Genomic DNA, 13,737 nt, shown 5'->3' with positions numbered 1-13,737 from the left:
GTCTCCCTATCAGAGAAGACCAAGGAAAAGTCAGAGTAGAATTCAGGAGTCTGAAGAGCTCTGTCTGAGGAACATGTTCTTGGCCACATTGCTGGATAATTAAGAGTTTAGAGTAGGTAGAACTGAGCGATTAATTGTAATTTGCAGGCCACCTGCAGCAGAATCTAATTTCTGATCCTAGACATCTACATTTTTAACAGGCTTACTGTGATTCTTAAGCACACTTAAGATTGAGAACAAATGTCATGGAATCAAGTGGCAGATAACTTGGGTGTAAATTTCTTTGTCTCTCAATATCTGTACCTGTAAAATGGGGACACTCATAATGTCTCATTCCCCAGATTAAATGAAATTCTGCACATAAGGAGTTCAGAGTTTAGCAGTGACTATTAATAGCATGTAGTGAGCCCTTAATTCCCATTGGCTGCCATAAGTCTTTAAAAATTACATTTGCATAGCATACTAAGCCTTTCCAAAAGACCTTCACAACTATAAAATCATATTATCCTCACTACAATCATAAAAGGCAGTGAATTTTCAATATGCCTATTTTAAAGGGGAGGAAACAAAAGCACAGGAGGTAACAGAGGCTTGGAATGGCAAATGGGATTCATCACCAAGCACAGGTGATGACAGTGGTTGCATATGGCACTGTACTGAGAAGGTTCCGGAGGCCTCCTTGGTGTCACCGACATGCTAGCCTTTGTTAAAGTCAACCTGCTGTTAAGTGGCAGAGTTGTTATTAAAATCTTAAAGTAAGGCCGGCTACCCAGTATCTATATTACTCTTTCATCTTATACACAGAGCCCCTATGCTGTTGAGCATGGCAGCGCTCATCTTGCCTTTCCTTCCTTCCTGCCACTTGGAACTTGGAAAGAAGAACTAGTGCAACAACAATAATATGGTGACCGGAAATCAAACTTGAGGACGGTAGAACCAAAATCAAAGAAGCCTGTGTTCCTAGTGATATCATAATAGCTATGGATTGCCTACATCTGAAATTCATGTTATAGGACAGTATTCTCTTAAAGCTACTGGTATTTGGGGCTAGTTGTAGCTGAATAAAATTCTTAACTAACTCACATAAACCCTTTTTGTTATTATCACTCCCCTTCTCTCTGAAACTATTTTCATAAAGACTATATTGTTGTTTGGGGAGTTATTTTAATTGTTTTCTTATGACATTTAAATGTTCATTGTAAAAAATTAAGTGTAAATTTAAAAAATAAAAATCATGTATAATTCCACTGTCCAGAACTAACCACAGTTAGCATTTGGATGTTTTGCCTTCTGGTCTTTTTTCTGTACATATGTTGTATGGATGTATTCATATATATCCATCTTCATTTATTTATTACTTAAATATTTGCCTATCATATTAAGTCTAATCTAACCATCATTTGAATACTGTATAACATTGTGTTCTGTGAATGTGGCATAATTTAGCTTTCTTATCTAGTTTGATAATGACTTTTTTTGTGTGTTTGGATGTTACAAACATGACTATAGTGAATATTTTAGTGTATAAAGATCCTGTGTTTATGCATCTTAGATTCTTGTCTTAGAATAGATTCCTAAGTGAATGCATCTAGCCTCAATACACAAGACCAAAATGCTTTTCAAAAACATATTAATATGCACCCAATCCACTCCATAGCACCAGGCATGCCTGTTTAATCATCTTTGCTAGTTTAATAAGTGGAAATATTATATCCAAGCATTGCTTTACTTTTTAAGCGTTTGGTTATTATCGAGAGTAAACATTGCTCATAGTGTTCATTATCACGTGCTTCTCACTGTGTTTCATGCATTTTTGTATCTCCAACATATATCACACTCCCTGGATTGCAGGAGATGCTCAATATGGCTTCACCAGAAGGATATGGTTATTCTCAATAACAGTGTACCTGAGATGACCTAAGAAAAATTGCTTTTGGATACATTACAGATTATATTATAACCCATGGAGTTTTAGAGTTTGAATACTGGCAGTCCATGAATGATTATAATAATTATAGCTAACACTGAGTTTTTTCTATGCATCACACACTGTTCTAAAAACTGTTAAGTAGGTACATCATCTTGTTCAACCATTACAACAACCCTATGAAGTAGATGTGTTAGTGTCTGAACATTAGTAGATGTTCAGAAGCTAAGGCAAAAAGATGTTAAATCAACGAAACAAGGATTAAAAGTGATTCTAGAATGAGTTTTTACTCAGTGGCTCTAATGTGAAATAGAATCTTGTGTTTTAGGAGATATCAAGAGGGGAAAAAAAATAATGGCCCTGGTCTCCAAAAGTTCAATCTGCAGAGATGTTATATAATTTGCAGGAGATTACACTGGTAGTAACTTATAGAGCCAAGATTTGGATCTAGACAGTGAGTCTCAGACCCACCTTCTTAAACACTTTGTACAGAATACACAAAAATAAAAGTTGGAACATGGCAGTGCATATTTAATTATCAAAGAGGCAGACCCAACAGTTAAGTGCCCTCAGAAGACAGCACATTCACCATGAGCTGGAACGACTGGGAATGGCCTTCACTATGAAATCATCCTTCACTATGACATCAAAATGGCAGCCAAAGAAACATGGCATTAGAGAGAAGACCTATGATGGAAATAGACAAATGTAGGTTTAAATCCCAGCTCCACCTCTTCCCATGTAATGGGAATAAATACTCTTCTGTAACAAGGTGGTTGTAAACATGATGTAAGTTGGTGTGCATATTGCATTTAGCAAAGTTTCAAGTCTTTAGTAGGTACACAAAAAATGGGATTTATCTTACATAGCAGACACTATGCATTGGCTCCCTTTTATCCTGCCTTCCTCTACTATAAAAGCATGAAAACTGAAACACTTGACTTTCCAGTCTCCCAATGACATGATCTGGGTAATGAGAAAAAGACAGACATCTTCAGGAAGCTGTCTATCCACAAATGAAAAGCGAATGCCTCATAAGGAAAAGGCATCCCTCTTCATCTTACCTCGGGTGATGAAATGATGCCAGGAGCAGCAGCAACCATTTTGAGACCATGAGGGTAAAATGCAAATGCTGAAAATGTAGTAGGACAGAAAGACAGAAAGGGCCTGGGTGCCTAGTGATACGTTCTTTCAGCCACTATCACTGTCCCGGGCTGCCTACCTCCATTCTCACTTCTGAGTGAGGAAATTAATGCCTACACATTTTGGTCACTATTTGTTAGATTTCTGTTGCTGAACACTTTTCTCATCATTTGCCAGAGTTCCTTGCATTTCCCTAGACCACAGAGTACACATATATGAGCGACATATCTCCCATTATCAAATAGCCAATGTCTACTTTGTAAAGTCAAAGATTTCTTTCTATAGGTAGGACTCAGGACACCAGGTTTAGGTGGCAAATTGTGAATCTAATACTTCTGTTCATTATCAGCCAGTTGGAGAGCTGGCTGTTTATGGTTTAGAATTAAATGTTGTGCTCACTTAATGAGATTTTAATCACCAGGGACAATATGAGTGACAGGAATTTGGGGAGTACTATGTAGCTGATATAGAGACAAACAGGTCAGGATTCAAATTCTGGAATTGCTACATACTAACAGTGACCACAAATAATTAGCTTCAAGTCTCATGACATCAGTTTTTGCCTCTATAAAATGAAGATAATAACTCTTATCTTCTAGAGTTAACAACTAAGATCAGGTATTGTATTATATGTAAAACAACTAACACAGTAACTAGAAATCATAACAACTAACAAAAAAAAATAGCTAGAGTTATACATTACTAAAGACCATAAGAAATAGTAGTCCTCCATTCACTTACCTGCCATTTATAAGAACCCATTATGGGCCACGCCCCAGGACTCTAGAAGCAAAGAAGAAAATCAGGTTCTTGCCTCCTACCCCCTACTATGGAGCTTATATTCACATGGCGGAAACACAAAGTGAACAAATAGGTAAAGGACTCAATCCTCTAAGAGGGTAGAAAGAGCTAGGAAGAAAAATAGTGTTTAGGACTTCAGGGGCAGTAATGGGTGGGATGTCATCATGGTTAACAGTGAGCCATGCTTTGGTTTTCATAACAAAAAGTTTCTCCCCATTTTGCTTAAGAGATGATGAAGGACCAATGAACCCATCAGTTTGGTTTACTAATTTAATATCACATAATACTGATTACTTCTGAAACTCAGGCCCATTAGAAACACAAATTCTTGTGATTTAAAAAAAATTATTTAACATATAAAAAGGTGCAATTCATATCTTTTGCAAGGATCTGAACACTGGATAAGTAAGTATCACAACCCCTGCCCCTTTTTCTCATCCTTCAACCCCACCTTGTTATCTACTGAATAATTTTCTTCCAAGCCCTGCCATTGACTGTGCCCTCAGACGCTGAAGAGCATCTGAGACAATTGGTTGCAGAAGACACATTAAAAACACAATCTCTTTTGTCTAAAATGTTTTCAATTATTTTTATAAAGTGTGTGTTATTTTCCAAGACCCAATGCTCCACTGACATATTTTGTCTATTTTATCGTGGGAGAAAAAAAAATGAAAAGCTGAATTATATCTGTATTTTTCTGTTCAGATGAAGCCATTGCTCTCTTGTAGTCTCATCCTGTTTCTGTCCAGCGAGATGGCACTGCCACTGGCAATTTCCTTTCTCTTTTAGCTATCCTGGTCCTTCCAGACTCACGGCCGAGGTACAAAATATTGACTTGAAAAGTAATTAAGATAAAAGTATTCCAAAAGAGAACACATGATTATTCGAAGTCATTGGACACCGTTCAAAAGGAAAGATCTATGGAATACAAGAGCCGAGAGCCATCACGCTGTTTCTCCTCCACTTCTCACATTAAGGAAAAAGACTAATTATAAATCTCCAGCAAATATGACCTGGTAAAGAGTTTTCAAACAAAAGCCTGCACTGGAAAGGATATCTGGCAGATCTGGGTACTTGTTTTCACTAATAACCATTAAAGTTGTTCCTAGTAAACCATTTTACAGCAACATTAGAAATATCAGAGTTTACGTTTTCGTTAATGAATTGCTGCAGAATGTAAGCGCTGCACCACGTCTCCAAACGGCTCCCATCCTCGCTTTGTCTCCGTTGTGCTTTTTTTCCCCCTTAACATTTCATTTCCAATGACACGTCAGCCGTCTTTCACCAACCTCAAAGGAAAGTTGAATGCGGGGCTCACAAAGTTAAGCTGACATTTGCTCCCTTCCAATAAAAAATATTTAGTCCATTAAACATAAATACCTGTCATTATGATACATGGACTGGGTGCAAACCTCCCGGTTCCCTCTGATGTTTATTACATCCAAACAACTGCAGTGCCTGCATGTTTTCAACTTTAGTGTATTGATTAAACTTTTAAATGGCTGCCATATAACCCAGGGACAGCGGGAAGATTAATTTGCGTCAATGTTCATCTGTAATTCATTAGCCATTTATTCTTTACAACCACATGGGCTATCAAGAAAATGCAGGCCATTTTTCACTCGGCACAGGCTGAGAACAGATTCTGAAATTTGTGCTGCATACAAATAAGTTTCCTGGGCCTGGCCAGCTAAACTGCTTGGCTTTTCAAAAGTTAAAGTTGGGAAATGGCAGCAGGGAAGGAACATTAAAAACCAGAAATAGGGAAAAACACACATCCTCAGGGTGCTCACGATTTAACTGAGTTTGTCCACCATCTTTTCATCCATGGATTACGGTTTCTTATTTCAGTCGGATTAAAATAACAGAAAGTTGTGCCTGAATGAGGACCATAAATAACAAGAGTTGCTTTTTCCCATCCCTCCCTTCCCACCCCCCTTTTAATATCTCCTAAAATGCTGTTTCTGGCAGAAAACTCCAGCGAGTGGCAGAGAAGTAGAAAAGTGCATAGCCTAGAGGAACTTGGAGCTGGGATCTCAGGGACAGTGGCATTTGAACCAACTCTCCCTCCAACAGTGGAATCTCATCCCGCCTTGAGTTGGGAAGGTGCCCAGCTAAATAGCGGCGTGTTTCCTGAGGGAAGAGGTAAGCCATCTGGCTTCTCCACGTGCCCTCCTGACCCCCTTGGCAGAACACAAAATGCATATTAAAGGCATAAATGGAATAAGCACCCCAGTGAAAGGCCCTTTGACACACAAGCCACTTTGGGGAGGGAAGGAAGGAAGAGTCTGCGTATGCTTAGGTTGGGGCTGGAGGAGAATAAAGCACACGGGGGAAATTTTTCTTCATAAGGATGAATAATTAAAGTGGAGAGCTAAGTGCCCAGGCCTCACTGTAGTTAATAACTGCAATAGTGAGCAGAAAAAAAAAAATCAATGGTCAGGATGACATCTGGGGAAGATGGCTGGCAGGTACCCATTTGCAGGACATGTGAAAGCCAGTGCGCAGCTGTACAAGGCAGCAACTCTTTTTCTCTGGTCTGCAGTGCCCACAAATATCAAAGGCACCAGGCATATTGGTAACCTTTGGTAACAGTGTCCATGAAAGAGCCCACAGAAGAGGCCTTGGGGATGAAGTGGTAAATTACCCATTTATAATATAACTGCTCAGGCGGCTTACAACTAAGGATAAAAGGGAGCCCTCCACAAAGGCATCCATCCATCTGGAGCCATCCTTGTCCCTGCCCAGGAGTTGCCCACACCAGAAATCAGCAGCATATAACTTTTCAGACCCTCAGGGAGAGGTGGCGGGGGATCATCCTAGAAATGCAGCTTGAGGAGTTTTGTTTGGCTTGTGGATGTGATGTGTAAGTTTCAAAAGAAATGCACATGAATTGTAGAAAAATGAGCTGGATGAAACCTCAAGGTCATTAGTTCCAGCCCCCTGCCATGTATAAGATCCATCGACTTTATCTATTTTTCTAGTAACTAGTACACTGGTCTTTGCATCTTGCAAGAGCTCAATGCATATTTGCAGAGTGATTGATTCATTCAACCTATGCACACAGATTCATTCAACCACTCAACAAATATTTATTGACTGTCTATCATATCCCTGGCACCATTCTAGAACTAAGATAAAGTGGGGAACAAGTGTAGCTGAAAACGCATGGCAATAGGGTACTTCTATTATAGTTGCCTTTTGCTTTCCTGTGGAGGCAAGGGACTTTCTAGCATCCTAGGACATCAGTTTTAGAGGACTAGGGCTATGTTCTTTGGTCTTCCTATGAGCAATCCCTGAAAATGGTGGTGGTTAAATAGCTTATGTTTTGTGAATTAACTGGATAAGAACTAGGATTAAACAAGTCTGAAATTCAAGAAAAACTCAGTATATACATGTTTATTGAAAATTTCAGTTAACCTTGATTCCAAGCATAAGTTTAACCTCTACAAGTGAGGTTTGGGTAAGGGTTTATTTTTTGGAGCTGAGACTCCACAAATATGCTACTCGCCAAATTTTCTATCATAATTGACCTTGAGTTTGAGGAACAAAAAGGAATTTTGTGGAGGTTTCAATCACTTAAGAAGCAAATACTGAAGACAACTGTGTCTGCCACACTTTTGGGGAGATACTGTGCCGTATAAAGAATAAATATAAATCATTATCTCTAGTCTCATGCAAGGAACTTACAATCTCTTTGAGGAAACAAAATTAATACGTGAGAGCTAACTAATACACAATAACAGAGAATTAGGGGCAAAATGCTTAACATGCTTTTTTCCTCTTAAATAATACTGAAAAAATATTTATATCTGATGTAGTCAAGGCAATTGGAGTACTAGAACTTTCATACATAAAATTAGTGGATGAAAGTCACCTGAAAAAACATATTTCAAGAGCCTGAAAATGCTTTTCCCTTCTCTCCCCTAAATTCCAATTCTTGATATTTATGCTAAGGAACTAATTCCCCAAAGAAAGGAAAGCTACACAACAAAGATTTTCTCTGCAGAGCTTTTTATCATAAGGGACAGGTAGTAAAGCAAAGATTATGTAAATAATTATGTATTGACTCTATGGACCATTGGATAGTCATTAAAACGGTAATAATGAATAGAATGGAGCAACAGAGGAAAGCATGAAACTATGCTAACATAGAACATGAAATTGTAAGTTCACTAGAGTTACAACTATGTATTCATATGAAATACTGCAAGGATATAGGGAGTTAATATTATAGAAAATATGTCTCTATTTTTAATCAAATGTTCTACAAGTTTGTTTTCTTGCTTTTATAATTAGAAAAAGTTCTAAAATGTTTAAACTCTGTGGAACATATACTAAAAGAAGCTTCATGATGAAGGAGCTAGAGTTAAGCCTTAAAGAAACAAATTTTAATAAACAGAAAGAAAGAGAAAAAATATCCCTGGCAAAGAATATTCTCAGCAAAGCCTGAGAATTTGAAATGTGCATGGCCTGAAGCAGGAATAATGAAGAGATTTGTCTGGCTAGAGGTGGTGAGGCACTTTAGAGAAATAACATCAGATAAATGACACTAGATAATTTTTTAAAACTTTGGTTACGTGAGAATGTAATTATTTCCTTTCTACCTTTCCAAACCAACAGGTATATTTCTTACTTTAGATCTCCCTAATTTTATGGGTCAAATGCTATTAGAAAAATATATCAGAGATTGGCCGAGTTTTTGTTTTTAACTTTAGAAAATGATTCTGCATTCCTCTTATTTAACACATTTAAAAAGAATAGTTGACGTCATCTTGAAATAGAAGAGGGTGGATAATGTTTGTAATTTTTTAAAAAGTATACAACAAAAGGGAGCAAAAAAGAAAAAAAATAATTCATGATCTCACAAATAATGCTGCAATAGTTAAACAACATGGAACTTGTAAAAAAAAAACTGAAAGAGAGATTAGTGGTACAAAATAGAAAGAAAAGAACAAGATTCTATTACAAAATAATTTACACTATGATAAAGTTGACATTTTCTCTCAGTGAGGACATGAAGCACTGTTTAATAAATGTAAGGACTAAATGAATTTGCAATCCTAACCAGATAGTCCAACACAAGAAAACTATTAGACAACAATCACCACAAACAATTAGAGACTCTCCAATCTCCAGGAATATGCAATAAAAGCAAAGGAAGAAATAATACAAGAAAATATTGTTAGGTCTAACCATGTAAAAAGTTTTCCTCTGCCATGGTAAAACACCATAAAAAAGTAAAAGCCAAATTACAAACTTAAAAAAAGTATGCTTTTTATCATCTATGACAGGTGAAGGATTATTACCTACTTTAGTAAACATTTCTTACAAATAAAAGCAAAAATTATTAACAGCTCTATAAGAAGAGCTGTTTACAACATAAAAATAAAAATAGTCAGTAAACTCATGGAGCAAGTTGAGTCCCACAAGGCATCAGATAAATGTTTTAAAGAGGCATTTTGCTATTTTGTAAAATGGTAATACATAATGTTTGTGATAATGTAGTGAAATGAATCCTCTCACACTCTGTTGGTAGAAGTTTCAATTAGTACAGCTTGTGGGAAAGCTGTCAACGTATATCAAACACTTAAAAAAAAAATCTTAAAACAAGCCAAACCAAAACAAAATATTTCTCTTTATGTCCTTCTCCCTGCCAAACATATATGAATATGTTTTTGTCTCTGCAGGACAGTCTGGATGGAAGGGAAAATTTACTTTTCTTTGAATATACTTTTGACTTTACAAGAAATGCTTCTAACTTTCTACCATTAAGAACCAAGTATGCTATAGGTTTTGTTTGTTTTAGGTAGATATTGTTTATTTAGCTAAAAAGTTCCATTCAACTCCTTGTTCCTTGAGAGATTTTCATTATAAATGAATGTATGCCACTTTTTCAATATACAGTATTTTCATAAATGTTCAACTCCAGGGATTTCAAATTTCCATTATTTTTATGAGCCATGTGTTAGAATTGTTTTTTAAATATCTAAACAGATGTGTTTCAATTTCAAAAAAAAATTTTTTTTTGAGACTGGGTTATGAGACTGGCTAATTTTTGTATTTTTGGTAGAGATGGGGTTTCGCCACGTTGCCCAGGCTGGTCTTGAACTCCTTTCCTCCAGAAATCCGCCCTTCTCAGCCTCCCAACGTGCTGGGATTACACATGTGAGCCACCACACCTGGCTAACAGATGGGGTTCTTCTAGTTAACTTTTTAGTATAAATTTCTAAATTAAAATTTTATTGTAGTCAGAGAACATGTGATACTTAGTTTTTGAAATTTGTTAACATTTGCTTTTATAGCTTAAGATGTGGTCAAATTAAAAAATGTTCCATATATGCTTAAGAATGTGTGTTTCTCTAACTGCGCACAGTTCTACATATGCCCATAAAAATCAGCTTGTTATTCATCTCTTACATCTTTTTTTGTTCTGTTTGAGCTATCACAATTGAAAGAAATATTTTGAAATCTTTTACTGTTATGGAGATTTTCATATTTTTTTCTCTTGCATAAATATTTGCTTTAAGTGGTGTGAAGCTATCATAGTTCATCAATTCTAAGACAGTTTTTTCCACATTTAACATCTCAAAATGAAGATCTCTTATAATTGACATAATATGAAACGATTATTTCATAGTTTAGTTGCAGGAGTTTTTTTACTGTTCACAGTGGTAGATAAAATAATAGCATGTCTTACAAATGTTGGTATCTCAGATATGATGAAATATAATATTTTAGCAGGTTCATACAAACTTAGATTTAAAAAAAATCTTTTTGGTGAATCAAAAGGTCTATCATTATATGAGGTCCTCTTCGTCCACCGTAATACTTTTTGTCTTGAATTCTATATGTGAGAGATATATTCTATTCGATAGAGATACAGATACAGATGATAGATAGATAGATGATTGATAGATAGATAGATAGATAGATAGATGACAGATAAATGGATAGATGGATAGATAGGTAGGTAGGTAGGTAGGTAGGTAGGTAGATAGATAGATAGATAGATAGATAGATAGATAGATAGATAGATAGATATTCTCACTTTGTTTTCGTTGCCATTGCCTGCTATATCCTCAAACAGGGGTATCCTTATATTTTCATACATATATTGTAAAGGATATATAGTTGGGTTTATTTATTTTTTCATCTAATAAGACAATGTCTGTAGTTCACTTGTGAGTTCAGTTCATGTAGTGATTGTGATGGTTGATCCCTTTAGATATGTTTCTAGCGTATTACTTCGGAATTTGTATTTTTTCCACTTCTAAGCTTCTTTTTCTCTTTTATTGATTACATACATATATGTGTGTGTGTGTATATATATAATTTATATATATGTTATATATATTATATATATGTTATATAATAAATTATATATATACACACACACACATATATATTTCTCTCCACTAGTTTGGGATTTATATACTATTTTTTGGTGGTTATTTGTGACAATGTATCACACATTGCTGATCTAAAAAATCTTACATTAATATCTTAAACCCTTTGCCTGAACACTTAAACTCTGATCACTTCCTCCTGAATTAGATGTTACATTTGACAGTGATTTCCTTCTGTCCTTTTGTGAAAATCCACAAATTATGTTTTCATAAATAAAGTATTTGTTTAGATTTACTTACATGTTTGCCATTTTTTTTCTCATGATTCCTTTAAATCATTTCACACTTTTCTTCCAAGATAATTTATACCTTTCTCAGGTACCTGCTTTAGAAGTTCTTTTAGTTGAATATACAGGTAGTAAATTATTTCCATTTTGTCCATACCAATATTTCTTATTTTGCACTCCTTCTTGAGAGATAGCTTTACTTCTAACACAATTCCAAGCTGATATTTATTTTTCTCTCAGTACTCTGAAAATAAAATCCCACTGCTTCCCTGCTTCCATTTTGATGCCAAGAAATCTGCCTTGTGCCTTCTAATTGTCATTTCTTTATAGGTGACTTTTGTCTTCTGGCTACTCATAAAATCTTCTCTTTGTCTTTGGTGCTCTGCGGTTTTAATATTTTTGGTTAGGTGGGGCTTTTAAGTTTACCTGCATGCTCTGTCATATGTATCGTATATATTTTTCCATCATTTTGAAGAATTCTCAGCTGCCACCTCTTCAAGTATGGCTCTGCTATCTTTTTCCTATTCTCTCTTCCTGGAACTTTGATTTGTTGAATGGAAAACCTCAGTCAAGCCTCTATACCATCTAACCTCTTAGGCTTTCCATTTCTGGTTATTTCAGTGTTGCATTCTGTATATATTAATATCTTTAGAGCAACTTACTAGTTTGCTAATATTCTCTCTTCAATGATAATCTATTTAACTGTGGGTTTTAAAGTATATATAATAATATTTTTATACTGAAAGTTTTACTTGGATATTTTTCAAACTGGTTACTTTTTAAAACTCTTATGGCTTTCTCTATTTTATTTTATTTTATTTTATTTTTTTTGAGATGGAGTCTCACTCTGTCTCCCAGGCCGGAGTGCAGTGGCCAGATCTCAGCTCACTGCAAGCTCCGCTTCCCGGGTTTACGCCATTCTCCTGCCTCAGCCTCCCGAGTAGCTGGGACTACAGGCGCCCGCCACCTCGCCCGGCTAGTTTTTTTTTGTGTGTGTTTTTTTTTAGTAGAGACGGGGTTTCACCGTGTTAGCCAGGATGGTCTCGATCTCCTGACCTCGTGATCCGCCCATCTCGGCCTCCCAAAGTGCTGGGATTACAGGCTTGAGCCACCGCGCCCGGCCAGCTTTCTCTATTTTAACCCACCTTTATTTGTTTAATCATTTCATACAAATTTGCTTTATGTTCTGATTGTGATAATTTTAATATCTGATACCATTTTGGCATCCAAATCTGTTTCTTTTGCTAACTCTTATGTGAGATTTCCTTGAGTGTTTGCTAATTTCTGATCGTGAGCTCATATTTGCCTTTTATCAACCTGTACTATTCACAATAGCAAAGACTTGGAATCAACCGAAATGTCCATCAGTGACAGATTGGATTAAGAAAATGTGGCACATATACACCATGGAATACTATGCAGCCATAAAAAAGGAGGAGTTTGTGTCCTTTGTAGGGACATGGATGCAGCTGGAAACCTGTGGAATTCTTGACAGCCTAAGCTTATGAAGCTTTCTTTTAGGAAGAATCTGTGCTACAGATAAGAAATCGCTTGATTAAGCTTCAAGAATCCAGATCTAACAAAGGAGTTTTTGATTCATATCCCCCAGTGTATGGTGGGTCCAAGGCTTTATCTCTATAATTCAATGTCTGAATTTGGGGAAAACGCATACTTCTTTCTGATTTCAGCTTGGTGTTTTTCTTATTTTTTCTCCTGTTTAGTGATAGTTCCTATTTCTAGCTGACACAGAACTGCATTAACAATAATTATTTATCCAGAAATAAGATCTATTTAAGAGGATGAGGGCTGGGCAAGGTGCCTCATGGCTGAAATCCCAACACTTTGGGAGGCCAAGGCGGGCAGATTGCTTGAGTCCAGGAGTTCAAGACCAGCCTGGGCAACATGGAAAAACTACGTCTCTACAAAAAATACAAAAATTAGCTGGGTGTGGTGGTACATGCCTGTAGTCCCAAGTACTCAGGAGGCTGAGGTGGGAGGATTGCTTGAGCCTGAGAGGCAGAGGTTGCAGTAAACCAAGATCATGCCACTGCACTCCAGCCTGGGTGATAGAGTGAGACCCTGTCTCAAAAAAAAAAAAAAAAAAAAAAAAAAAAAAAAAAAGGATGTGTATTCAGAGTGTCTAATCTACCATACTTTCTAATATACATTTATTATTTTTTAATGGCTTAAATACTTAAGTTAGTGAAATTACACCACTAAATTCAAGGTT

General features: G+C 36.3%; 1 protein-coding gene across 3 annotated transcripts in view; it reads right to left on the bottom strand.

Annotated features, from left to right (window-relative positions):
- Positions 1-13,737, bottom strand: part of LRMDA (leucine rich melanocyte differentiation associated) — a 1,136,435-nt gene that overhangs the window by 28,765 nt on the left and 1,093,933 nt on the right. The window contains exon 4 of one of the 3 annotated variants that reach the window (XR_011607367.1): positions 3,810-3,853. The exons of the other annotated variants lie outside the window; for them this stretch is intronic. The gene's annotated coding sequence lies outside the window, so the exon portion shown is untranslated. Of the gene's footprint in view, positions 1-3,809; positions 3,854-13,737 lie in introns of those variants that run through there. 3 annotated transcript variants of the gene reach the window in all.

Source organism: Macaca nemestrina, chromosome 9 (genome assembly GCF_043159975.1).
Source record: "Macaca nemestrina isolate mMacNem1 chromosome 9, mMacNem.hap1, whole genome shotgun sequence".
In the NCBI taxonomy this organism is placed as follows: Eukaryota; Metazoa; Chordata; class Mammalia; order Primates; family Cercopithecidae; genus Macaca; species Macaca nemestrina.
The sequence above is the reverse complement of the archived record's forward strand: the minus strand, read 5'-3'. Positions and strand labels throughout refer to the sequence as shown.